This window comes from Eurosta solidaginis, chromosome 1 (genome assembly GCF_040869045.1).
Source record: "Eurosta solidaginis isolate ZX-2024a chromosome 1, ASM4086904v1, whole genome shotgun sequence".
NCBI lineage: Eukaryota > Metazoa > Arthropoda > Insecta > Diptera > Tephritidae > Eurosta > Eurosta solidaginis.
Genome location: NC_090319.1, coordinates 321,198,374 through 321,223,077, shown reverse-complemented (window position 1 = coordinate 321,223,077; position 24,704 = coordinate 321,198,374). Strand labels below are relative to the sequence as shown.

The 24,704-nt window shown below is 38.1% G+C and overlaps 1 protein-coding gene across 11 annotated transcripts in view; it reads left to right on the top strand.

Moving 5' to 3' along the window:
• Window positions 1-400: 400 nt before the first annotated feature.
• Window positions 401-24,704, top strand: part of foxo (forkhead box, sub-group O) — a 173,824-nt gene continuing 149,520 nt past the window's right edge. For 2 of the 11 annotated variants that reach the window (XM_067761784.1, XM_067761789.1), the window contains exons 1-2: window positions 436-1,256; window positions 7,289-8,083. The gene's annotated coding sequence lies outside the window, so the exon portion shown is untranslated. Of the gene's footprint in view, window positions 1,257-5,876; window positions 7,061-7,288; window positions 8,084-24,704 lie in introns of those variants that run through there. The other 9 variants (XM_067761788.1, XM_067761791.1, XM_067761787.1 and 6 more) reach the window with 9 other exon arrangements.

Genomic DNA, 24,704 nt, shown 5'->3' with positions numbered 1-24,704 from the left:
TCAACCAGTCAGCCAGTTATCGGCTCCAAGCTGGTGGAGCCTGATTTTTTACCTACCTACATACATATGCGCAGCTACTACTACATACTTAATTCCCTCATATGGTGTTACACGAAAAAACGTACACCATAATAGCTTACTTGTACATATGTATGCATGTATGTATGTACGTCGCTACTGATACGATGTGAATATGAACGACGATGATACCGACTACCACATTGCCAATGATTAAGCATTGCGCTGTTGGCGCAACACGGCATCATCGTGTATACGACGTAAGTATTTGATAGAGCTACATAAATGATACGCGTGTGGGGTTGATTGTGTACGAGTTTTTGGCGCTCATGTCTCTCTAGCTAACGAGCGTTTATTTTGCTTTATGCAGCTTTAGTATTGAGGCAGCAGATTGTGGCGCTTTTTTGGATCCACTGTCAGTTGTCTGTTCGCATCCAACTAGAAAGCAAGTAGGATCTGTACGTACTAGAGTTTCTTCGGAAAGAAGCCACGAGGTCGTTCGCTGCGTAAGCAATTTGTGATTGATATTTCTATGTAAATTCAATGCGCGTTGTTGATTATTATTATTACTCGTTACTTAATATAATCATATAATCGATCGACCCAAAACGAAATTAGCGAGTGACGCGCCACGAAAGTGATAAATTTAACAGTAAATGTCGTTTTAAATGACGGGACTTTAAAGAGGCCTGAGCTACAATGTCTAGTTAAATATAGATCGAATGAGAAAGAAAGCAAAAATAAAACAAAAAACCATTTCGAAAATAATTCAAGAAGAACATGCGATTTTCAATGTGTTCTGCGACGTAGAGCGAAATCAAAGTTAAAGGAGAACGAAGAAATAGCAAAAGCCTATCTGAGAAAAGTCTACAAAGGCACATATGAAAGCGAAGACGAAGTCAAAGCAAAGAAGAATATAAAAATTGTTCGTGTAAAGAATGTGTTTGAACGCGTTAGTAAAAAAGCCTAATAGAAGTACAAAAATTTGCGCGTAGAATGTGAAAAGAGCAATGAGCATAAAAATTAAAATATCGGTGAACAATTTATAAAAAAAAAGAGAAAGAAAATAAAAAACAAACACCAAAATCAACGGCGAGTAAACAGCAAACAAAGATTTGGCGGACGGGCAGGGCCTACACAATTTTTTAGCGAACCAAATTTAATTTTTTACTTATTTTAAATTCAATCAAATTTAAAACGGCCGATTTCAATATATACATATACAAATGTGTTAGTGTGTATGTGTAAAGATCGAATAAAAAATAGCTCGCTGACAAGCAAAAATAAAAAAATTTAACGATTCGTAGGCAAATTGCGCGATCACTTATAATCGCACACAAATTTAGAATATTTCAAAAGAAGAAAAATATTTTAAGAAAAAGTTTGGCAAATGCCAGCTACTGTATGTTTTTGTTACAGCGATGATGACGATAATGGCGGCGGCTCTAGCGTATCCGTGAGTGATAGCAGCGTGGGAGCAAACGACTGAGGCTGTCGACGTTCATACCTTGATTTGGGACCACAATTCATAGAAAAAAGGACCAAATCTCAAAAAAAAGGGGCCAACATTTGTTTTATTTTATTGTGATACAAGCAGTTCGACAATTTACAAGAGTACCTACCTAGTCGTTGTTAAATATAAAACTTTAGGATGTTCCCATGGTTTCCTATACAAAATTTTACCAAACAAAGCGAATGGGAGACTTTGTTTTATTTCAAACTGCACAAACAAAAAGTGTACTTTTATGTATTACATTTTCATATTTTTAGGATAACTCTACGCCTTTCACGAACCAAACGTCTTGAAACTAGTTTTGCTGATAAAGCTCTTAGTTTAAGCCATATGTTGTCGATTGCAATGAAATAAAATGTATAGGCGCAGTTGGATTTTAGGACTATGATGTATATTGGAACGATTTTCCGCCATCCCTTGTCAAATTTGGTTCCGAGACAAACCGGTTTCGGCGTTGTGCCATCATCAGTGTAAATTTTCGTTCTGATCTGTTGTTGTCGTTTGTCTTGTATTTATAGTTCGTAGGTACAAGACAAACGACAACAATAGATCAGAACGAAAATCGACATTGATGATGGCCAAGGCGAATTCAGTAGAGGTGGTGTTATCCCAACAGCTGATTGCTTCTTCATGATAATTTTCCATATAAAGCCTTGTACTTTAATATTTCAGTTAATCGAAATCAAGGAACATTTTCTTTTGACTTGACATTCTTCTGCACGGCGAATTGGTTGAATTCGCTTTGCCACCGCCTGGTATGGATTCGCCTTGATGATGGCACAACTCCGAAACCGGTTTGTCTCGAAACCAAATCTGTCAAGGAATGACGAAAAATCGTTCCAATATACATCATTTATTCACCCTGTCGGAAAATCAACGAAACAAAATAATACGCCAGTTACACGGCTCAAGTATCCTTGTGCCAATTACCAATTTGCACAAGGATTTGACCGGTGTGTGAGAACTGCGCTAAAATCAAAACGATTTTGATATTTACGCATGCCTGCAAATATTGCACATGCTTTTTTCTTCGTGCGTGGTGAATCTTACACAGTTTACCTGTGGTTCCTGATAATATAACATCAGTAATTATTGCTTAAAAATGTTAATATCGAAGGCGTAAGGACCATCTCTAGCTTGTAACAGGAATTCACACAAATTTAATAATACAAAATAATTTTTTATGCAATTAGAACACATGTTTCATTTGTTGCGCTAGTTGAAAAATGAATATTGCGCAGTGTTTTTGAGCCGGGTATGTCAAAATTTTCATTTGCACAAATTTCGTCGTTTTATATTTGCGCATGGTTTTTGTGTCATGTATGGGCCGTCTAAGTCAGTTTTAGGAACAAACGATTCAAAAATCTGCGTTCTAGTGTTACCGAACTATATGGCAAACTCAGTAAATCATAAATGAAATTAGGCAATTCCTCGAAGCAATGCTTACGTTTTCACCTAAACGTTGAAATTTCATACCAGAGCCTAGATTAAGCAAGTGTAAATTTTGAAAAACTCGCATTCACTGAATCCAGCCTCGGGCCTCAGGTTAAAGTTTCAACTGTGCAATAACGGCACCTTACTACATTTAATTAGGTACTAGAAATTAGTTTACCGGATATTATTGAAGTTTATGTGGTTCTGTACCTGAGGGAATAACTTTACACAAAACCCTTCTTCCGAAATCTAATCTTTTTTACATTTGCTTCAAAAGCTGCATATAAAAATAGCTAGGTACTAAGTTAAGACTTTCTTCTGATAAGTCCGTGTAATGTGTTTTCCCTAAGATCCAGCACACTTCTTTTTAATGCCTCGCCTTAATTATCTCCTAGGTGAAATTTCATTGTTCTGCTACATTTTATTGTCTGATTAATTCTTGTGGTAAGAATTCCACGGAAGTAAATTGAAAATTATATGCGGGCTAATGAAAGTGTGATGGTGTTGTGAATTTACATCAGTGAAAAAGAAAGAAAGGTACCAAAATCGTGGCTAGTACCTAAAAAGGACCAAAAATTGAAAAAAGGGAGGCACAATTTTTGGTCCACATTGACGATCTCAGGAGTAATACTTCGAGCTAATTGTTTCATATTAGACGATGAGGACAATGCCAAAAAAAAAAAAAACAAAGAAGCTACATTTTACTCAAAAAATCTAGTCTCACCAAATGTTCACTTTTTATACATGATACCCATTGACAGCCTGCAAATTTGACGTGGAAGGACTTTTGACCAACAAGTGCTAATTTGAACATAAAAGGCAATTGAAAAGAAAAAGCCCTGTTTCGGCGAACAAAAACCAAGCTATGGAAGTCACTCAACATACTTTTCGTTAGGCATGGCTCGAATTAGTGGGCGGCGATGAAAGAAGAGGAGAGGGCTCTAAGAATAATAGAGTCCTGGAAGACTTGGTTTTCCCGATTTGTGTCAGCTATCGCTAAGAAGGAATGACTGGTGTGTGCTATGCTACGAGGTAGTCCATCTCTTCTGGACAGTCAAGTGATTAGACTGAAAATAAACGATTCCGGAAGCGAAATGAGATTAGGGCAAGGTGTCAGCGAAAAGGCAGGGTGTGCAGTGTTATCTTATAAAAATACTTTGTCGCGATATAGGTAACTCCCAGGATGTTATGGGCCAGGAGTTGCATAGTTGCAGGAAAGGTGTGAATAGAAACGAGAGGCTGCAAACATTCCAAGATTATGTGCTAATACCACTGAACACTACCTTGTGGCGTTACATGCCAATAAACTAGGTTAGCACCAGCAGAAGTAGAAAGTTCAGGCCGCAAGAGGAAACTGTTGAGTACGTTCCATGTTTGTGTCCTGGACGCTCGAGATCAAGGCTCCAGCTATTGGGAAATTAAGCTGGGTCCTAGAAAACTTCTAGTATTTGCCAAGATGAAGGAGCATCGTTTTAACCATTTTTTGATCGGCCAAGAAGTCATGCCAGATGATTCGTTGGACTAACTGGCGCTAATTGATAACATCAAAGGAGTTGAAATCGTTTTCCACCTGGTCCCTCCAGCAGAGAGGAGGCTGTTGTTGTTGTTGTTGTAGCGATAAAGTTGCTCCCCAAAGGTTTTGGGGAGTGTTATCGATGTGATGGTCCTTTGCCGGATACAGATCCGGTACGCTCCGGTAACACAGCACCATCCCGGCCATCTCGGGAACGATTTATATGGCCACATTAAACCTTCAGGCCATCCCTACCTCCCTACTCCGCATGGAACTTGGGGTCGCCAGAGCCTCGTCTGTTAGTGAAACAGGATTCGCCGCGGATAGGTGAGGTTGGCAATTGGGGTTGCAGACGCCGTATATTGCGCTGGCAACCTGAAGGGTTGCGCTACATAGCCCCTTGAATCTGGTATTTTAGTCGCCTCTTACGACAGGCATACCTACCGCGGTTATATTCTGACCCCCTAACCCACTGGGGGACAGAGAGGAGGAAAAGGAGGAGGCTGTCTTCTTCCTCTACTTGCGATAATAATACCTTCTTACTCGGAGCATCATCTTTAATTCGCATAACATGGCATAGCCAGCGTAGCTACTGTGTTCTAATTCGTCGGCCTATGTTGATGTCTGCGCAAAGCTCATTAAATCTTCTTTGGTTCTCGCCATCACCAACGCGTATAGGTCCCAGCGCCGCCAGATGTTGTTAGCGTCTATTCTTCGGCGCCATATATTTGACCGCGTGCGGTGAGTGGCTTATAGGTTTTGCTTAGGTACTCATCGGAACAATACCATGTACTCCGAAAATATCATTGTAGGTGCAGAAGTCATGCTGCTTAAGCTCGAATACAGGGCAGTACTATTTCCGAGATCCTGATGCTTACTCAACAGCCTCTCCAACAAATAAATTTTAGCAGATGCAGTAAACAAATATAAGCCTAGCAAAGCAACTGAAGAAAAAGCAGAAAATATCGCCATCTAGTGGAAAAAGGGTCGAAATGATATCTCGACAACAAAATCATGCTCCTAGGGCCGAATTAAATGTCCTACTTTAGAGCGTTAAAAATTTTTGATATTAAGCTGCAACTTTATACCAGCTGATTCTACCAACCTTACGGGAATCAATGCAATCGATTATAGCTGCAGACATTGGTGCTTTATCGGTAACCTCATAACAGCTGATTCGACCAACCTTTTGAGAATCAATGCAATCGATTATTGGTGCCGCCAAGGTCGTAACCGTATCGTAGCCAACCAATTCCTTTTTCATTTACCGTCGTAACGATAAACAGCTGATTACGTTAGGGATACGACTACAGCAATACGACATACGGCACCAACGACTCCCGCTTTTTGATCACACATTTTTTTCATGTTTTTTATTTACTCTTGTTCGTGAACTTCTATTTATATAACCACTAATACTAATCAACTTTTGCCAAAGTATGGTGAATTAATGACGTGACGTCCACTTATGTTTGATGGCTCATTTTAATAAAAGCCTTCATCACTAACAACTTCGAGCTCCACTTAACCTCTTGTAAATAAAACTAATTCATAACACATTTCATGTCTGTCGCACTCATTTTTTAAGTTTTGCCACCCCAGATTTTTTTGCGTAACAAAAATGATATTAAGGGTGGTACCTAATGAAAGAAATCAGCATATTCATAGTAAGAGATCAAGGGCGAAATACATGCGGATCTGCCAACGGGTTATTGGTGCCGCGCTAAAGGTGGTTCCCCTAGACATTCGCTGTGTTCATTTGATCGCCCGAAGTTGCCCAACCTTACACAAAAGGCTATTTGTTTTGTTTTATCGCATACAAAGAACGAGAGGGTGAACAATAGTGCCTATTGACTATTTCCTGCTGGCGTGTAGTTAGGATAACTAAAATCTTTTTCATTAACAAAAACTATAAAGCGAAATGAAGCTAAGAAGTTTATACAGTTGGCATTTAATGGTAAAGATTTCTACTTCACAGTAATGTCATTCGTTCTGAGCTCAGCATCGATCGGTGACGTTGCAGTCAAGTTTTTTTTTGTGTTTTTTCGAAGTAGGGCTGACAGCGATGTTGTCTTCTATCTGCTCCAAACACATCCATACATATATACTTATCAGTACTTAAACGCTCACTCGATCGTATGCTCTACTGCTACGTTTATATATTTTAAAAGATTACACTCAGCTTATGAGGTAGATAAGTACACGGACTGTTGTATAAACGAAAGCATGCAACGGCGAGCCCTGATACGCATTAAGTTTGTCAGGCAGAGAGCGAGACCGGTAGGCCAGCAGCATTATGAGTAAAGCAGTCTGCGTGATGGGCAATGAAGCAGTGTAATGTACGGGCAGTCAGTTAGTGAGTCAGCCATGCGGTCAAGCGATTATTCAAACAGACGACGCTGACGTATGCGCGGTCATTTAGTTCATCGTAGCAGTAGTCATTGGGGTTTTTTTTTATTGTATAATTGGTCAGTAGTTACTCAGTGCGTCGCGGGATTTGAACGCTAAAACGGCGTATAAGGATGAAAACGGGTTTTCTTCATATTTCATTTACTTTCTTCGGCGTGTTTTCGATTTTTGTTGTGAGTTGTTTTGTTGTGTGTCACTTTAAAAGTGTCAGAGTTAGAATGCGATGCTGCAAAGAGTTTGTTGTGAGAATGTGTGATGTGATATCACATTCCAAACTAAAAGAGAGATAAAGTCGTGTTACAAAGAATGTACACAACAAAACAAAGCGTTGTGATAGCAAAAATTAAAAAAAACTTATCTTAAAAAGATGCTATTTCAAATTATTTGTGTTTATATTCCAGCAGCTGCATGATTTTGCAAAAATTCAAAATTTTTCCACGAATCTAAAATATTTAAATATCTCTATGTGTGTATGTACATATGTATGCATAACTGTACGTGTAAAAATTTAAAATCAGTTCAATATGCAAAGGCAGCGCATAAATTTATAAACATAAACATACATATATGAAGAAAAGACAAAAATAATAAAATAATATATATAACAAAATAAAAAAAAAAAAATAACAGCACTCAAATGATTCGCCAAACCTTCCAGCTAATTGTTTGAAGTTGCCTTTTAAGATAAAGCAACATATTGTGTATTGTAAATTTCCAAAAACAATGTCACATGTGTGTTCTGTCACTGCTTGTTCGTTTCAAAGTGACAACAAACGACAGTAACCAGTGACAAATTCAAAAAATAATTAAAATATTAAAAGATAACACTAAATCCAAATACAAAACGAAGCGAGAAAGAAGAGAGAAATATATACGTACACAAAAAAAATAGTAAGAGTAAAAGTAAAATAATGGGAAAGAAATAGAAAAGTGTAATATCACAGTGGCATTGAAAATAAACAAATAGTTTGCCATAGAGAGAGCGAGTGTAAATGTAATAGCAGATAATCAGTGAGCGCGTATGAGCAAAACAAATAAAAAGTGCCAGTTAAGCAACCAAGAATAAATAGTTTTTTTTGCTCACAATTTTTAGCTAATGATCTAATAAAAACAACAATAACAATAATAAACCATCTCCCCAGCATATTTATGTGTCTACTTCTCAGCGGACTGACAGTGTCAAAGGCGTTTTAAGTGTAAGTATTTTAGATATTTATATGTATGTATATCACGATATGTAGAGATAAGAAAGGAAAAGAAAACAATTAAGGAAAGCTAAGTTCGGGTGTAACCGAACATTACATACTCAGCTGAGAGCTTTGGAGACAAAATAAGGGAAAATCACCATTTAGCAAAATGAACCTAGGGTAACCCTGGAATGTGTTTGTATGACATGTGTATCAAATGAAAGGTGTTAATGATTATTTAAAATGTAGTGGGCCTTGGTTCTATAGGTGGACGCCTTTTCGAGATATCGCAATAACGGTGGACCAGGGGTGACTCTAGAATGTGTTTGTACGATATGGGTATCAAATTAAAAGTATTAATGAGGGTTTTAAAAGGGAGTAGCCCTTAGTTGTATATGTGAAGGCGTTTTCGAGATATCGACCAAAATGTGGACCAGGGTGACCCAGAACATCTTCTGTCGGGTACCGCTAATTTATTTATATATGTAATACCACGAACAGTATTCCTGCCAAGATTTCAAAGGTTTTTTATTTCGCCCTGCAGAACTTTTTCATTTTCTTCTACTTAATATGGTAGGTGTCACACCCATTTTACAAAGTTTTTTTTCTAAATTTATATTTTACGTCAATAAACCAATCCAATTACCATGTTTCATCCCTTTTTTCGTATTTGGTATATAATTATGGCATTTTTTTCATTTTTCGTAATTTTCGATATTGGAAAAGTCGGCGTGGTCATCGTCGGATTTCGGCCATATTTTATACCAAGATAAAGTTACTTCAGATAAGTACGTGAACTAACTTTAGTTAAGATATATTGTTTTTTGCGCAAGTTATCGTGTTAACGGCCTAGCCGAAGGACAGACGGTCGACTGTGTATAAAAATTGGGCGTGGCTTCAACCGATTTCGCCATTTTCACCGAAAACAGTTATCGTCATAGAATCTATGTCCCTACCAAATTTCACAAGGATTGGTAAATTTTTGTTCGACTTATGGCATTAAAAGTATTCTAGACAAATTAAATGAAGAAGGGCGGAGTTACGCTCATTTTGAAATTTTCTTTTATCTTTGTATTTTGTTGCACCTTATCATAACCGGAGTTGAATGTTGACATAGTTTACTTTTATACTGTAAAGATATTAAATTTTTTGTGAAAATTTGACTTAAAAAATTTTTTTTTTTTAAGTGGGCGTGTTCGTCATCCGATTTCGCTAATTTTTATTTAGCACACATATAGTAATAGGAGTAAAGTGCCTACCAAATTTCATCATGTACCTTCAACGACTGCCAAATTACAGATTGCAAAACTTTTAAATTACCTTCTTTTAAAAGTGGGCGGTGCCACGCCCATTGTCCAAAATTGTTCTAATTTTTTATTTTGCGTCATAAGGTCAATGCACCTACCAGGTTTCATCGCTTTATCCGTCTTTGCTAATGAATTATCACACTTTTTCGGTTTTTCGAAATTTTCGATATGGAAAAAGCGGGCGTGGTTGTAGTCCGATTTCGTTCATTTTAAATAGCGATTTGAGATGAGCGCCTAGGAATCTACATACCAAATTTCATCAAGATACCTCAAAATTTAATCAAGTTGTCGTGTTTACAGACGGACGGACAGACGGACGGACACGGCTAAATGAATTTCTTTTTTCACCCAGATCATTTTGATATATAGAAGTCTATATCTATCTCGATTAGTTTATGCCGTTACGGATTACCGTTATGCGAACAAAGTTAATATAAGCTGGAGACATTGGTGCTTTATCGGTAACCGTATCGGTAACCTTTTAACAGCTGATTCGACCAACTTTATGAGAATCAATGCAATCGATTATTGGTGCCGCTAAGGTCGTAACCGTATCGTAGCCAACCAATTGGGGTTTGGTTTACCGTCGTAACGATAAACAGCTGATTACGTTAGGGATACGGATACACCGATACGACATACGGCACCAATGACTCCGGCTATACTCTGTGAGCTCTGCTCAGCTGAGTATAAAAATTAAAAATAATTATCAAAAGGAACGTTAAAAGCGGTAGCATCAGCTTGCCGCAAGGCGAATCTATACAAGGTGATGGCAACTCAATTCGCCGTGCAGAAGAATGTCAAGTCAAAAGAAAATTAGCATTGATTTCGATTAACTGACATATTGTCGTACCAAGGCCAAGGCGAACTCAGTACCAAGTGTTGCCAACATCTGATTGCTTCTTCTTGATTATATTCCATACGACGCCTTGTACAAAAATATGTCAGTTAATCAAAATCAATGCAAATTTTCTTTTGACTTGACATTCTTCTGCACGGCGAATTGATTGTGAAATCGCTTTACCATCACGTTGTATAGATTCGCCTTGACCAAGGCGTTGTATGGAAAATATCAAGAGGAAGCAATCAGCTGATGGGATAACAGCAGGGTACAGGGTACCAAATTCGCCTTGGCTTAATGTGATCAGCTCAGTTTCTTGTTTTATAATTTACTCATTTTCTACGTGTCGATTGCAACCGCGATTACCCCATCTCGGTTGCCGTTTCGAAAACCCCCTATCTAAGCAAACTTAGTAACGTCCAATTTCAGACCTTTTTGACAAACGCCACATCTGAGCATAAACTCAAAAAATTTTAACGGGAGATGGGATGCTTATGAAAAGAATTCTTATATAAGACGTTCTTCAGCTGAAGCGCTGAAAGAAATCTAGGCGCTTTTTTTAAATATTCAGAGATAGGGCGTTTTTGAACTGGCCGCCGAGATAAGGTGATATTTCACTTTTTGCTCGATATACGTATGTATATACAATATTTTCCGATTATATGCACGCCGTTCATAAGCATTTCCAGTTACGGGCCTGGGTTTTCAGTGCGATTTTGAACTGCAGTTGAACTATGTGGAAGGTTTCATGTTTCTAGCTCAAACCGAAGTTACTTAAAATTCGATTGCAAGGTTCCAAATTCTCTGAATGTTTTTTATCAATACCTCTAAATATGTCGGTTCCTGCCTTATCGCAAAGAATTTTTTATTCTGAGTATTGCAACAAAATAGGCCCTATGTTCAAAGTTTCAGGTTCCTCAATTATTGGGTAGTCACCTGAAACTCGATTCCAAAATTATAAAACGCGTATGAGTTTCCAATTATCTCAAATCGTTTCTTCTTTTCGTTGCATTGTGAGGGTGCCCTGAAGTATGTGTACGGTATAAAACAGCAATGAGAAGTGTCTTAAACATCGATTGGAAGATTTCACATTTCTAAATGCATTTTTAACACCTATATATACCTCGATTCCTGCCGCATCTAAAAAACTAGATAGCAAAATTCCCAACTTCGGAAGATTTTTTTTTAAAGTTCATGATCCCTGAACCACCTAGCGAAAACTTTTAATGTCATGTTGCATTGCCATGAAGTTCTGAAGTATGTTATTATTTTCCGAAATCTAGCTCTACGGGGAGTTACTCAAATAAAGTTGTAAATGGACTTTCTAAATATCTCAAATATCTCCATGCCGGTGCCATCTAGCAAACTCTTTTATCCTAAATATTACAACTTAATAGAGCCGAAAATTTCGTTCAAAGTTTCGGGTCTCTGATTTGTCGGGAAATTCCTTAAAACTAAAAAAGAAAAGTTTCCATGTTCGGAAATTTTTAGAATTTTAACGTGCCCTGGACCATCTAGCAAAGTTTTTTCGCTCATGTGAAACTGGTATAGTGTTCCGATGTTTGTTCCACGCTTGAAGATTCTAGCTCTCCGGAAAGTTACTCAAAACTAGATTGCAAGATTCTCCAATTTTTATGGAAATCGGCAGAAAAATATCAAACGAAACTAATATAAAGGAAGTAAATACAGGTTTCCTAATTGTTAGAAAAATCTTGTATAGATTGAGGAAAGTATTTTTTTTAATGCTAATATAATTTTTATTGCTAATCTCATTACTGCCTATGGGTTGGTACATCTGAAACTTTTAATAAAAAAAATATTTCAAGTGATGCATAACACAAACAAAGTGATTAAATTATCTCCTAACTAACCTCAATCAAATTTCCATATACGAACATGTGCCCATATCTTTTCTTATCTCTCTTTAACTAAACCATCATCATAAAAGCAGGCAAAAAAAGCCGGTATTTTGAGTAAAAAAATGTAGTTAAGTATATGGTGAAGAAAATATAAACATAAATATTCGAACCAAAAACAAAATCAAATGTAAACAAACATTAAACGGCCTTCCACTGCAAATCAGCGATTGCGAAGAGTTAACGAGGGCATAACAAAAGTAAAGTAATGAATAACAAAGCAAAGCTGAAAATGATGCACAACAAATCATGTGGTTGATGGATATCGCGGCTTTTTTACCTACATACATACATTGAGAAAAGCTATACAAGATCGTTTAACGTAAAATTTCTGTGGGTATTAAGGAATAAAAGCTAAAAACTAAAAGCCAAAGACATTTCTTCCAAAAGGAATAAACAACAACACACAAAAAACAAGAACGCAATTACCTACAGTAAAAATAAAACTTGAAAAGAAACGTGAACAGGATGATATCAACATACCATCGTCATCCTTGAAATGTCAGAGCGTGTGTGAAGTTGTATAGCGATCGGTGGCCTCCGCTTCGACAAAGCTTGTGGAGGGTTGATAAATCAGTAACAGCATAAATTCCACAGCAATCCACAGAGAATAAAAAGAAACGCAGGTTTGTTGTGCAGAAGGTTTGTTGTGCATGGTGATATGAAAGCTGTGTGAGCATTTTTTTGAAACTTAAGTGCTGTTAATGTGTTGGGGTAAAGAAGCGGCAGAAGATCTACAAATTACTTAGTGTATAGAACAGGTTTAGCAAAAATGAGAAAGGAAAAAAAAATGTAACGAGTAAAAGTTTGTTTTAGAGCCAAAGCGATGGGAAAGGTGGTGCGAGAAGAACTATGCGAGTAAATTAAAAAATATATTTATACCGACAAAAAAATCTTACTAAATATCTCCCTATGCTGTGTGGAAATGCCAGAAAACAAAACTCGCAAGCAAGGTGGTTTGAAAAAAATTATAATTTTTATTGAAAAGCTGACCAAATATTTTTTCCCGCTAAAGAAGAACCGAAAAGCAATATCATGGCATTGGAGAAAGCGACTGCGGGTGATCTACGTGCTATTCGAGGAAGAGGACGATGAGATTCAAGTCGATCTTGTCTTATAATCGCGTAGTGTTACACCACACCATTCTAAAGATTTTGACATTGCATTTTCCGGGCTTTGAACTCAGGAGCTTGGAGTGATGGGCGAACACACTACTTAGACTGAATATATGATACAACCAAAATGGGAGATATTTCAGCGGAACTTCACTTCCATTTTGCGCCGTGTCCTTTTTTAATTTTCCTTACAAGTTGGCAGGACGGGACTTACATGTTTAATGCCATCTCCGAGCGGCTGCTGCAAGGCAGATGAGTTTTCAATGAGAAGCTTTTCAAAGCAGAAATGCAATCGGAGTGTTTGTTAACTCCCGCTTAGAAACACTTTTTTCTGATTGAAAAAACTATTTACACATTTTTGATACCGCTTTGCCCGGAACTTGAACCCAAGACCATGGGTGCGGTAGGTGGAGCACGAAAAGTTGGCTTGAGTTCAAAGACAAGGGAGCAAGGTCAGATTCCAAGATTTCAAGGGAAGTAGATCGATTGACTACACCGCAGCTGGCAATATGGTCTAGTTAGTATCAGTCTCCGTACTACCAAGGTGACTGGTTATCTCGTGACCAAAAATTCACTATCATAAATGGAACACGTAATGATTGACAGAAGGCTTAACTCCAGTGTTTTAGATATCAAGATACTGTAAGTATTCACAGTATTAGATAGCTTGTAGTTTCTTCTCTTAGCCCTCCCACCTTTCTTCTGAAAGCAAAGCTTAATTATACAACGAAAAATAGTAATGTAACCATTTCGAATGTCCAGACGCCTTGGAAAGAACAACGTTCGGGGCAAATTAGCATTATAGCCACTCGAAGCGTCAAGTGCCTAGTAGGTAATAAGAAATGTGGAGCGTGATTGCTGCTTGGTAGGAGTAATGCTTCCAAAAGTCTAGCGGGTGATGAAACTTTCAATACCGGAGCATACTCCAACAGAGGTAATGGCCGACCTGATAGTATGTGATAGAATAATTCTTCTCATAGTTTCTTGGACAGAGATATGATGAGCTCCATATTTAAAGCCACCCAAGAATATAATTTTTCACCCAACTATGACGAATGGATACTGGATACTGGATGGATATTATAATAGGTTAAACTCTTACTTATCCACAAAACCGACATACGTAATATAGGCCCTGCATGCGGCGTGTCCACACATCACAGCAACCAGCTGTAATGTTAAACGAACGCCTCTAACTACGACATCCTTAGCGAGTTGTTCAAACTCGGATATGAGGAAATATGGCCGAAGGAGTTCAAGTCTCTAGGTTACAATTTAAGTTTGCTCTGCCCAATCCAAACCAAAGCGAGTAATTACTGTACGTAGAGCCTGTAGCTGTGTTATTGTGCGAACTACTGAACCCAAATGCAATGAATTCATTTTATGTTCATATTGTGACGAATATGAGCAACACTAAGGCATACTATCATCTCTAAGCCGATACTAAGCAGTGACTTGTATGCACATCAACAAATCAATCATTATGTCTACCCACATGTCCATACAAGCAGCGGATAGTAACGCAAAAATAATGCATATGTCTGAGATACTTCCGAAAGTATGCAACCATTTGTGCAAGTATCACTCACATATACACGCGCATGCGCTATGCGAGAAGCTATAAAATCGTGCATCTGTAGTTATAGCTGAGAAATTTATAGCTTGTAAACGAGAAGTAAATACTAGGAATAGAAACGCCCTGCAAAAATCGTTGGATCATGTGGTTTACTGGAGTACTTACCATTATACTCCACTGTAATGCAGCAATGGACCAACTCATGTTTCTACACGAACATATTGTAAGCCGATCATTGCTCGTTTTTAACGATTGTAATCACTAGACGATGTTTAGTGGACTGTGGGTACTCCATGGATTACTCTGATGTAATGCGGAGCTGGAGTATATGGTCCAGTCCTAGAACATCGCAATGTTAATTGGACCATATTTTTTTATGAATTGCGGTTAATTTTGGAGCACTCGCTTGGTCCATAGCGAGTACTCCATACATGCATGCATGGAGTACTCGCGTTTTTTGCAGGGCGGCTAGAAGTATTCGAACGAGAAATCACAGAGTATAAAAGGAGGTAAAGCTGAGAATTAGTAATGAGTTTGATTTAAGCACGCTATCTGTCGAGAAGTAGTAGTATTGTGAAGTACTTGAATAAAGGCCATTTTGCATTATTGAATAGTGGAGTTATTTATTCAACAGTTTAGTGATTCCAACGTTAGTGGAAGGTTGCAAACAAGAGGAATTTCAGTAAATTCGTTACAATATATTATTTATTTTAACAGTTTGATGCTTGAGTCCCTGGAGAAGTCCAGAAGATAGAAGAATCGACAAACAACATCTCTTTGTCGACTTCAAAAAAATGTATGACACAGAGACCGAGAGTTGCGAAGACAATACACGTTACTGTAGACAGATATAAAGTTGAAGATTGTGAACTTGTGTTTTACACTTGTATTCGGCATAAAATTGAAGCTAAGAACTTTTTCCTTCCGGGAACCAGCGTTACCCGCGAATAAGTGCTACTTTGTACTAAGTAGACGCTCGAAAACTAAATAAATCCAGTACGTTCCGATAACAAGCACCATAAAGTAAAGTAAAAACCCCACTCCTATATCCAGGAGAAACTTGGGGTTACCATTGCCTCGTCTGCTAACCATGTGTATGATACATTTATATTTGTAACATGTTTCTCCTTAGGTAGGTGAGGTTAACAATAGGATTGAGGAGGCTGCAAAGCTATAAAGCTTTGTGTTGCGCTTATCAACCCCTTGAATCCCTAAAGTCTTCTAAGGCTTTCATCATTACGGCTAGGGAGCATGGCCGTCGAAAAAAGATAGGATTCGAGAGGCAGAAATAATTGGTCCAATTTGCTACAGGGGCTAATGAGAATATACCATACAAAGTTGGAAGACGAGTTAGAAGGAAATCTATCCTTTGACAATTCCAAAAAATTTGTATCATGATAACACAAATATTTAATTTGCCACCTAATTGGTTGTATCTATGCTCAGTATAATCATTTAATAGCATACGATACTCTTAAGTAGCCGCAAAGTAGCATAAAGGAAAGTAAAAATGTCATTTGTGGCTTCGACAAATCATACCAGGGGAAGAAGAAAGTCCATTAAAAATAATGAAAACTGAAAAGTGAACTAAGTGGTCTTTTTGCGCAGAAGATGAAGTGAAAAGACTACAGTTTGAGCAGAAAAGCGTAATAAATTGTAAGGATTACCCGACAAAAAATGACGCTAGTGATTATAATACATAAGAAATGCAGCGAAAGCGCGGCTCGCTCCAGCAACCGGTAAAGCTCACAAAGTGGTTATTCATTTGAAAACAAAATTTGTTTTCGACCGAGAATATCAACAAAACAGTTTCAGAACAAAAATAAGATATATGTATGTATAAAGATGTATTGTTTACAATCTTTAAACCACGCATCGAAGACTGAAATGTATCTACTAGTTCTTCAACTCGCCAAGACACCACAAGTGCATCAAGGAGTAAGACTGGAATGTCTGAGCCCTTGGTGGCTAAAGCGTTATTCATTATTTTTCTTGTAAATAGGGAAAAGGAGCGTTGCAACACCCACTGTAACATCTACCAAACTACGTTGTAATGTACACTACCCACAGTCATTGGAGAGGCAATAAGATTTCAATAAGTACATATTTTTTCTTCGTGGGCGTTCATCAAGCCAACGATTTGCCTTTGAAACATAATTTTCTGCTCCAGCTAGCCTAGCGCTGCTTTAACGTGAAGAACGTTTGCTGTTCTGTGCCGACATGGTCGCTTTCCCCCAGATTTGCCCTCGGTGTACACCAAGATCAATCCCGACAATCATGCAAGTGGTGGTAACCACTAAAGAGCCAGTACTATCAATAATCTGATAGGAGGTCGTGCCCCTGTGCCATACTTTGTTATTCCGCTGGCAGCTGAGGGTAGGGGTTGCCGTTATGGCCCCAATGCAGTCGTGTACCGATGCTTGAGCAAAAGGGGTTTCAGCGTACAATTAGGCGAAGTACCGAAGGCTGTAGTGTAGGCCATATTGTATTTAGACGCATACAAAACTATATAGTGTACAACTAGGTACGTTTTACTATCTTAGGGGTTAAAGCTTCTTGTTCCGAAAGCAGCGGACCTAGTACCAGAAGGTGCTAGAATCGGATCGTACTGATTTCATATACCCAAAAGGGGTAACCAAATCCCCAACACCTTTAGGGGACTTTACTTTTATAGTTAAAACAACAAGAACAACCCATGGTCACTCAAATTTGTTTAACTATTCTCTATTAGGCGAAGTACCGAAGGCTGTAGTGTAGGCCATATTGTATTTAGACGCATACAAAACTATATAGTGTACAACTAGGTACGTTTTACTATCTCAGGGGTTAAAGCTTCTTGTTCCGAAAGCAGCGGACCTAGTACCAGAAGGTGCCAGATCGTACTGATTTCATATACCCAAAAGGGGTAACCAAATCCCCAACACCTTTAGGGGACTTTACTTTTATAGTTAAAACAACAAGAACAACCCATGGTCACTCAAATTTGTTTAACTATTCTCGCCGTTATCCACTAATGGATAACTAATACCGACTTTCAGTCCACGCGTTGAGGAAATCTCCGATATCTTATATTCACTATTGTAATCAAAGGCTACTAGTACTACAAGTTTTCCGGTTAGGACATTCCCATGTAAATAAACCAGTGTGATGCCAAGATCCACAGAAAATGGTATTGCTATGTATGTCCTAAATATTGGAGAGTACACATAAAAAGAAAGGCCACTTCGAACCCTACGAGACGAAGCTTGGCTTACCTTCCCCTTGCCTTTATGACCAAATGAAATTCGCCTTATGTATTTAACCTACACATTTCTTGGTGGGTATTGAATTGTGAATTTCTCGAAACATGTGACGGGGTGGCGACTACAGAATTATGGTAGGCAGAGAAAATATGTGCTTGGCAGGTGGGGTTCGGAGGAAGCATGCAAAATGTGTATGTGAGATGAATGCTAGCAACACCTACAAGAATGTGTTGGGGATATACACTAACAAAAACATATACGCGATAAATGTACACATTCAACAATAGCAGATCGTCTTCATACCGATGAGCTGTACCAACGAATAAAATTGATGAGAATGAACGCAAATTCACGGTTGTTTGCCGCAGTCGCTTGCTGTTGATGAACAGAAAGTGGGGCGGTGAAGCGGTGTTTGGTGTGGTGAGAGTGACGCGAATGGCCGACTTACATACTTTGTTGGCAAGTTTTGTTAGCATGTTTGACTAGGTCTTTTATAGCCAGCTGTACTTGTATACAGGGTATTATAACTTTGATTGGGTAACGGTTGGTTGTACAGGTATAAAGGAATCGAGATAGATATAGACTTGCATATATCAAAATCATCAGTATCGAAAAAAAAATTTGATCGAACCATGTCTCCGTCCGTGTGTCCGTTAACACGATAACTTGAGTATATATTGAGATATCTTCCCCAAATTTGCTACACGAGCTTATCTGGACCCAGAATAGATTGGTATTGAAAATGAGCGAAACCGGATGATAACCATGCCCACTTTTTATATATGTAACATTTTGGAAAACACAAAAAACCTGATTATTTAGTAAATAATACACCTAGAATGTTGACATTTGACGTGTGGACCGATATTGAGACTCTTGACAATAATTTGAAAAAATTGTTTAAAATGGGCGTGGCACCGCCCACTTGTGGAAAAATCAATTTTACAAATATCATTAATCATAAATAAAAATCGTTAAACCTATCGTAAAAAAATTCGGCAGAGGTCTGCCTTTACTATAAGGAATGCTTTGAAGAAAAATTAACGAAATCAGTTAAGGACCACGCCCACTTTTATATAAAGGATTTTTAAATATAAACGCGCTCTAGGCCAAATATTTGTATATTCTTAATAAAACACAATACGTGAATTTTTAATATACAATTATATTATTTAATTTGTCGATATTTCGACTTCAGTCTGAAGTCATCATCAGGAATTGTTGAATGCAATATGAGGAATGCAAAAAGATTTTTAAAAGGGTCGTGGACGAATAAAATAAGCTATATCTTTGCAAAAAAGAGCTTTATATCAATGGCATTACATTTCCCAAGTGGATTTCTAACAATAAATAGGAAAAACTTCAAATTAAAAAAAAAAAAATGGGTGTGACACCGCCCCTTTTATGACTAAGCAATTTTCTATGTTTCGGGAGCCATATATCGAAGAAAAATTAAAGGATCGTAATAAAGTTAGGTACACATATTTTCCCTATAGCAGGAAATATTCCTAGAAAAAATGGACAAGATCGGTTAAAGACCATGCCCACTTTTATATAAAAGATTTTTAAAGGGGTCGTAGACTTAAATAATAATAAGCTATATCTTAGCATAGAAGGGCTTTGTGTCAATAGAATTTTACTTTATAAATTGAATTATAACATTAAATTGGAAAACACCAAAGTTTTTGATAAGGGATGTGGCACCGCCCCATTTTTTTCTAAACAAATTTCAATGTTTCGGGAGCCATTACTCGACGAAAAATTTGGTGTTTAACAGGAAATACTTTCAGTAAAAATGGACTAAACCGGTTAAATCGCTTTCTTTTATATACAAGATTTTGTAAAAGTGCGTAGATGCAGGTAATAAGCTATTTCTAGTAAAAGTTGGAAAATTTCGTAAATAACCCTGCCCTTTTTTTGTAATAACGCTTTTTAGTACAATGGCACTTGTGTGTTTATGTTTATTGTTCTGTTATATCTTTATTTTAAAATAAACAGTAGGGAAATACCGCGTATAGCGTGCTCCGCCTATCACACCGTATGCCCTGGGTTCAACTCCCGGGCAGAGCAACATCAAAATTTTAGAAATAAGATTTTTCAATTAGAAGAAAATTTTTCTAAGCGGGGTCGCCCCTCGGCAGTGTTTGGCAAGCACTCCGGGTGTATTTCTGCCATGAAAAGCTCTCAGTGAAAACTCATCTGCTTTGCAGATGCCGTTCGGAGTCGGCATAAAACATGTAGGTCCCGTCCGGCCAATTTGTAGGGAAAATCAAGAGGAGCACGACGCAAATTGGAAGAGAAGCTCGGCCTTAGATCTCTTCGGAGGTTATCGCGCCTTACATTTATTTTTTTTTTTTTAGTAGGGAAATACCCATATCTGAAGGAAAACTGCATTATTACCCGCTCAAGGTCATTGGTGTTAGCCTCTGTATCCTTTTTGCTTCTTTTAAACAAAAATTGGTTCAGAATAGAACCATATGTATATGTAGTACCTATTGCGCAACCTTGTAACACTACTAAGCACACAAAACAAACAACAACAGCGTTTCAAGGGTACAGCTGGGTATATAATGTTCGGTTTATCCGAACTTAGTCTTCCTTACTTGTTTTTATAAACAGTTGTTTTTGTTTTTGCTTGATTTGCACGGCCCTCTGTTCGAAGATGCAGAGAGTTTTGCTCTGATCATGGAAATTCCTAAAGTCTTTTTTACTATTTATTGAGTATACTTAAGTGAGAGAAGGCTTGGCTGTATTATGATCAGTGTTGCCAGAAACAAAGATTTCATTGGCGCTAAAGGCTATAACAACAATTTGTTAGAAAAAGCTAAATTTTTTTAAACAAATTTATAACCAATAAAAAACGGCATAGTGGTGTGGAACTGCGTGCTCCGCCTACCACACCGAAGGTTTTGGTTTCAAGCCACATCCAAAATTTAGAAAAAAGTTGTTGCAATTAGAAAAAATGCTTTTATAAGGGGGGTCGCCCCGTGGCAGTGATTTGGCAGACACTCCGCGTGTTTTCTGCCATGAAAAGCTCCTCAGTGAAAATTCATCTGCTTTGAAAATGCTGCTCGGCGTCTGCATAAAGCATGTAGGTCTCGTCCGGCCAATTTGTATGGAATATTAAAGAAGGAGCTCAATGCAAATTAGAAGATAAGCTCGGTCTTAATCTCTTCGCAGGCAAATCGCAGCAACCATTTTTTTCGAAAGAGCTTAACACATTTTCAGACTTGTAAATTTTTTAGTCGACAAATTTTTATACTATTTTGATTTTGGATAGTTGTAGAGATGCAATTGTATCATCACCATAAATTTTTGCTTCACCGTATAGGCGATTTTGGCATTGCGTGGTAAGTATCAACATATCTGACACCAATTACGAACACCAAGGGAGATTAAGTATTGTTGGGAGAGGTCTCTGCCTTCATCTGCTTTCAAGTACGGGTGTATATAGGAATACTTTCTGTGCCGGAGCGTCTTCATGTATTCCAATCACACTAGCGATTGGCATCACGGAGAGGACCATAAATCTCTTACAGGATTTTTCTCTCGAACACTCCAAAAGGCCATGTCATCGTCTCTCCATGATTCCGACCCATACATCAGAACAGGTATGATCAGAAATTTATAGAGGATTATTGACAAGAGTTTTATTTTCAGTTTGAAGACAGAACTTATTGCAGAAATTTCTGTGCCCAAAATTCGAATATCTTAAGAAAATTTGTATATGCTTCTTGATACCCGACGTCGGTTTCGCTACTATAAATAAATTTGAAAAAAAGAAACTTACAAAAATTAATATCCTTGAATGAATTTTTCATGTGGTACCTCGCGATCCTTGATGTTTCCAATTAGCGTCAGTTGACGCAAAGAGGAAGAAGTTGGCGAGTTTATGAAACGCTCAAAAACGTGTAAGCTACGTGTACCCAACTAAGCAGAAATCAACTTTCAATCGATTTAATCAAACCGAAAAATAATTTTTCCAAAGTTCGAATCGAATCCAACTCTAATCACTATCACTATAACCCCAGACAACTTTTGAAAAACACCCCATATCTGGGCCCGTATTACATTTTACAATCAGTGACTGAAAACCACTTTCACTGAAATGAGAACCATGTAACTTTGTCGCTAGTTCACCTATGTCATTAATCCGATCCATCATTTTAGAGCTGTTGTGATTTAGCTCATATGAGTTTAGATCACGAATCGTAAAACGTAATACGAGATAAGCCGTTTTTAAAAAATATCGAGATTCAAAACTAGCAACTGGATGGAGCTGCTGTCGAGATAAGCTAGCCGTTTTTATACCGAAAATATAATGGCCATCTAGGAATGGCCTTGATAAATTTATTTAGGGTTACTTTAGCCAACGAAAATTCATCTTTAACGAATTATCGCAAATACCTAGACAGTAAGTTGTCGTGGATGCTCAACGTGGAGGTGGAGGTGGGGGTGAAAAAGGCCTCGACGGCACTTTATGCTTATAAAAGAAAGCTAGGGTGTACGTGGGCTTTATCGCCCTCTCTTCCTCATTGGGTATTTACAGCGATTGTAAACCTTATTCTATATATGGAGTTCTGGTTTGGTGGAAAGCCACACAAAAAGCAACCTACCTCAAAAAATTAGAGGGGGTATGCAGACTATCAATGCTTAGCATTACGGAAGCCCTGAAAACAACTCCGACGACTACACTGTATGCCATTCTGCACATTCCACCTGTAGACCTGGTAGCAAAGAACATAGCGTTAACAACTGCGACGAGGCTCAGTGCCTCGGGGCAGCTTGAGCGCAGACCATACAGCCATAGTAGTATAGCGTCAGCAATTACAGGCCCCTAAAGCCACAATAGAGGTGGATGGTTGGCGCAAGGGTGCTCAAATGGCGGACAAGGCGATACATGTGTACGCAGATGATTCAAAAGTAGTGGAAGGAGTAGGGTCTGCGGTATACTGTACTGATCCGTAAATAAACAAATCTGACAAGCTGCCAGATCACTGTAGCCTTATCCAAGCGGAAGCATTAGCCGTAACCAAAGCAGTAAAAACACTGGAAGAGAATAGCTTAAACAGCCGTGTTAAATTATATATTGACAGTCAAGCAGCAATTAAGGCAATAATCTCGCATAGCACAGCAAAAAACAGTGTTTTAGGGTGTAAGCAATGGCTGTAAAGAATCGGGACGTGGAAATCATACATCTATATTGGGCCCCAGGGCATATGGGAAAATATGCGAATGAAAAAGCGGATGAATTAACTAAAAAGGGCGCATCCCATGAAGCTTGCTCCGTAGACGTCCCAATCAGATTAAGAAAAGGCGAGAGGTGCATATGATCGACCAAGTGGGAAAGGCGTGGGTCCAAGCGCGGGGCTGTAAAGTTTCGAATTAGGTTTGCTTAGTGATAACAGATGTAGGAAGTGCGGGTTGGAGGAGGAAAGGATCGAGCACGTTTTGTGTTCATGCCGTACGCTTGCCAGGCTAAGATTTCTGCTATTAGGAGTGATACAGCTGTCAGATCTAGAAGCCAGAAAGTGGCATAAGTCCTAGAAAGCTTCCAATATTCGTCAAGAGGACCGAGCTATTTTATAACATAGGTCCTGGTTTTTGATAGGGGTTTTTCACTTTGGTCGTTAAATAAACACTACGGACTCATTCAGTCTAAGCGAGGTCCTCGTGGACCAGCCAATTCAATCTATCCTAACCGCAAATTTTAAGTCAGAACATTTAAGGCAAATTATATAACTTAAATCGTTAAACCACTTTATAAAAACTCACAACTACAGATGCGACCGACCACAATACTATAAGGACCCCGCGACAGAAAAATGCGTAACAATTGCCAAAATGAGGGAAGGGAAAATACAATTATCATTCTACTACGATTTCAATATCACAATGGAAAGGAAGTTACCGTAATATTTCACTTACTAAAAAACTGAAAGGGTGTCCAATATCCAATTTCAACAATAATTCGACCAGAAGGGCATTTACTGATATAATGAATATACTAGACAAAAAAATTATATGGCCTGAAGCCGCTGAAAATGTTTGAAGCTAGAGAGGAAGCAAAAATAAAGCCAAGAGCTAGACCCGAAATTTTAAAGCACGCCGTAGCACAGAAGTCCGTATCTCCGCTATTAAGCACAACTCGTTTTGTAGCGAGTTATTTAACCACTGCCGCGAGTCTTCAATATTTGCCGGTTGATTGGTCTAACGCTCCTTTGCGCGCCTAGGCTAGGAGTTACAAACAAGAATACACACAAGTGAAGCTAATATAAGCGTGTTAAAAATGAGCTAGAATAAGCTCCAAAAGCACCATAAGGCAACACTGACTATCATGAGTGCGATATTATTAAAGAGAGCGCGCGCAATTTATTCAGTGGAGCGTCTACTGCGCAGTTGAGAATTTTAATAAAAAAAAAATTTTAAATTAAAGCCACACGTCAAAGTTTTTCAAACAATTTAAATATCAAATATTCATTATTTTTATTTAATAGCTTTGTAGTAAGACGACGCCAAATTAACTGAGAGAGTGAGTTTAAGTGAGTGTGTGAAAAAGATAGAGTCAAAGTGAGAGAGCTTGGAAGAACACGATTTTTTTTAAATTTAATTTGATTAATATACTAGTTAATT